We start from the raw sequence: 4,300 nt of genomic DNA on the forward strand, positions 1-4,300 counted from the left end.
AAGCTCGCTGCGCCGAGCCGAGCCGGGCCGGGCCGAACCGAGCCGAGCCGGCGGGAGGCGCTGCAGCGCGCCCTGTGGCGCCTCGTGCATCCGTGAGGGAAAAGGCGGGAACGTGTGTGAGGGAAGGAGAGAGAGAGGAGAGGGAGTGGGCGTTTGCTCTCACTTGTAAAAATCTACGTGTAAAATTTAACGTGGTTTTTAATGAGAAATACGCTCTGCCAAGCACTGTATAGACGCATTTAAAAGGATGCTTGCAGAACCACCTGCTCCACCAGCCAGGATTCTGAGCATTGCAGGACCCAGAATTTAACCTTACCACAACTTTGCTTGTGGAATTGTTACACGTCGCTTGACCTACGGTAAAAAGAAAAGCCGAGACAGCTCTTTGCACAGCTCTTTACTATCATTCTTCCTCTCCTTATCTCCTTCTCATCTCGTCAGAATCAAAAAAGCCATCTTTCATGTCATGAGCTCCATTACAGTACGAACCGTCATTAATATGAGCTTATGTAGAGCTTACTGAAATAGAATCTCAAATAAAATGGGATTACAGCTCCTGGTAATGTTGGCTCAGGTAAGCTAGGGTAAATAGGAGTGCACCTACCGCCGTGTGTTTGTTCATGGGATTCTAATTATTCCTTGTGAACAATATTGGTTTTTAACATAGGACACAGCAGGTTCAGTACTGGCATTAATTTTTTTCTTCTCACTTCAGGTGGAATTTGATTTGTTTGATCCACAGCCGTGTTCAGCTTTAAGTCCCTCACATTTGTAGTCCTGTTTGGTAACAGGAAAAACATGGAGAAAAGTGCAAATGTGAGATGCTTAATCAGGCTCTGTATTTGCAGAAGATATTGGTAACTTCGAAACTCGCTGCTAGCAATTGTATTAGTTGTTTTCATAGTCTAACTCCAGATCTCATATATTGTATCTAATCAAATTAATTTTACAAGTGTGGGATGAATGAGCAGAGACATCAATAAATGAAGTTCTTAAGACAAAACTTCTTGGTATACAACCTTAAATCTTTTTTTTTTTTTTTTTCCCAGAGAGCTACTCAAGCAAAGCTCCTCTAGGGACCTGAGGCACTTACAAACTTATTTCAGTGTTGAAAGGAATAAAAGTTTAATTGAGATCATTTGCCTAATTATTTTTCCAGCCAAAAAAACACTTTCTAACTGGTCTGAATATTTGAAGTAGTTCAGTATTTGAAGTATATTGGTTTATAAGAGCACCCTCTATTAAGCTTCAGAAAGGCTTATGCAGTTTTAGGGGCTGGAAGGGACCTCTGCAGAGCTTGGTTCCAGGTTGTGAACAGATTCACTGTGATGACTCTCGTGATTTTTTGAATATAAGGTGTTTTATGTTATTTCATGCTCTGGAGAACGTGGGAAGTTGGATGTGACAACTGGAAATGAGGCTATTGGGAGTGGATGAGGGTAGCAGTCAAAACTGGAAAATGGACTGCAAATTGTAAAAGTTTGTTATAAAATTCAGTCAGAAAAGTGAAAATCAAGGAAAATAATAATATGAAATGGGATTTAATGTCAGAAGAGGAAAAAAATCCCAAACAGAGCCTAAGAGAAAATGAAGGGAGCTACGAGAGACTGAGATCTACTTGAAAGGTCAGTTGAGCTTAGTAGTGGGCACTGATGGAAGATGGAGTAATTTGGCTTATTTTATTTTTTTTTTTAATTGAGATAATTGTATTTAGAAAATCTAGTTGAAGTGAAAGAGGATGTCCATCTCCCAAGGCTGCACATTGCATCGCAGCTGTGCAGTCCAGCTCTGGGTGTTTGCCTGCCTGCTGTGTGAGGCAGTGCAGCAGGAGGGTTCAGATTTGTGGTGAAAAAAAACAAATGATCAAGGAGTCACTTGAATTTCTAACTGATAAACTAAAAGTATATACCGTAAGTGCTTCTCTAATAATATTTTTAGTAAGGTGAAGCAGTATTCCTCAGGGTGTTCAGAAAATTCAGGAGAGCTACGTGTGAAATAAAAGCTGTCTCAAACAATTAAGAAACATGACCCTGTGTGGAATCAGGAATAGAGAAGAACTAGGAATGTGTGTTTCACTGAGCTACAGTGACAGGGATGTGACTGAAATGGCACATACCTCATTAGCAAGATCTGAAAGATGGAGGATGTAGTAAAAATGGGTTTCGGAAATCCATATTCTACACACTCAGTCCTGCTGACTCATTAATTTTGAAAAGACACTTCCTTTATTTGTATCTCAGTTTTATTTTTTGCAGGAACAACAGGAATGTGCAATTGCCATAAAATGATTGAAACTTTAATGTTTCCAGAGCTCTGCCCTGCAAGTGTAACTGTAGATCACTGCAGCAGGAGAGCTGAGTAGTAAATCTATTTAGTGTGTTTTCTTTCAAACCTTAAATAAGTTTCTTCAGCCAAATTCTGATATTATTTCTGGAACAGCTATCATCTTAGCTTGGCCGAGAGTTCTATTTAGGTGGGACACAAAACAAGCATTCTCAGATGTGGCTTGCAGGTCTTATTGTAAAGTACACAGCAAAAACTGAGTTTAAAATTAATTGTGATATCTTCTGTGTCATGACTATGCCATTAAAATAGCACAGATTTTACTTTGATAAAGATTACATAGAATTGGATATTTTAGGAATTTGTATTTTTCTAGCTTCTGTTCTGGTAACTTATAGATAGGATGTCTATTCACAGCACAGCAAGAAACTGCTTTTAGCTGAAGAGCCACCCTGGTTTTGGTAATTCACCTTAAGACAGAACCTGTAGTTTTCATGTACTTGGAAACAGCTGTGCTAAGGCTACATGTGTTTGTGGGCTTGTGGGGGACTCCCACGTTTCCAGATGAGTGGTGGGGATAATGTGCATTTTCTGCAGGATTTAAGAAGTGGCAGGGAAGTGGTGGGGAAGAAATTCAATCATGACTGCAGGTGAAACAGGCTCTTGAAATTTCATATCTAATCAGAAATTTTCAGCAGCCTTCTGGGGAAAAAAAAAATCTGTATCAAATGATAACTTTGACCTCAGTACTTAGGATTTTAAAAATTATGAGTTTGAGACTGTAACCAACCTGCTGGAGTTCCCTTTGAAAAAAAGAGTGGCTGATAGGTGAGGGATATCTGTTAATTTTAAGATTTTTTTTGTTGTTGTTGTTTCTTCCTTCTTTCCTTCTGCAATTTCTGCAGTTTTGCAAAACTAAAGTTTTGTGTGTGTGTGTGAATTGTACTCTGATTTGAGAACTGGTGACTAACCAACACTGTTGTTACGCTTCACAGAAGAACTGGTGGTGCTGAAGAGGAGATAAATCATTTCAGGCTGGTGATGATGAACTGGAGGAATGAGATTTTGAGCAGCTCCTGTCAGAAGGTATGATTTTGAGACCTGGGTACGGAGTGGGGAGTCCTGAATGGAACCATTAAGTTCATTGCCTGAGGGAAAAGGTCTTTGGAAATTGATGCAATTTACACTTTGAATCTCGAGGCAATAGACTGAGAGTTGTATTTTGAATCTTGTAAGCAATACAGAGGTATTGGTTCTCAGTTGTCTCCCTAAACTTTTTTATGACAGTTTACTTGGTTTTTATGTAGAAGTTGTCCTCAGAGCGGCACAGTAACTTAGCTAGTAATCTGTAAATACCAAACATTCACTACTTGCATTGCATGCTTGAGTTTGCATTGTAAAGTATGTTTAACATGAGAAAGTCGCTGCACATGGATGCCTGATGCATGAGGAGTTAGACGGAACAGGAAGCCCAGGTTGTATTTCCATTTTGACCAGATCCTCAGAGAAGCAGTTTTTGAATGGCTCAGGTTGGTTCCAGACAGTCTAGAGTAGGCTAAGATGGGCAGTGTGAAGAAATGAGGGGAACAAAAGGGAGATTAAGTAGCAAAGGTTGGCTTCAAAGGCTGCTTTAAATCAGATTAACAACAAAATGTTCTGCAGTTTAGCATCAGCTCCTTAGACTTTGTCATGGAATGCCGTGCAACAGATGGACTAAACAACACCCAAGTGCCGTGAGGAGAGTGAGCAAAAAAAGGAAAAGCAAAGAGTGCCATTTCCCCTTTTCAGAATAACTCTCACTGCATACTTTTCATAGCATCATATCCCTCTCTGCTAGCAGTTGCTGTAGTTTTTGTGAAATGTCAGGTATTTTTAAACAAGGGTTGTTTGCTTTCGAAGGAGAAGGCTGGCAAATCGCTAGCCCGTATCTGGATTGCAGAGGAAACTGTGCTGCCTCCAAGGCTGAGTCCGTGCTGCTGGGGTGAGCATTCTCATGGGACGACTGCTAGTTAAAAAA

At 40.2% G+C, this 4,300-nt stretch overlaps 1 long non-coding RNA gene across 1 annotated transcript; it reads left to right on the forward strand.

The window, feature by feature from the left end:
- Positions 1 to 6: 6 nt before the first annotated feature.
- On the forward strand, positions 7 to 4,300 carry LOC116217269. Its single transcript, XR_004161599.1, has 2 exons — positions 7 to 574; positions 3,279 to 4,300. It is a non-coding gene; the product is annotated as an uncharacterized LOC116217269 (long non-coding RNA).

Source organism: Meleagris gallopavo, chromosome 17, assembly GCF_000146605.3.
Source record: "Meleagris gallopavo isolate NT-WF06-2002-E0010 breed Aviagen turkey brand Nicholas breeding stock chromosome 17, Turkey_5.1, whole genome shotgun sequence".
NCBI classification, from domain to species: Eukaryota; Metazoa; Chordata; class Aves; order Galliformes; family Phasianidae; genus Meleagris; species Meleagris gallopavo.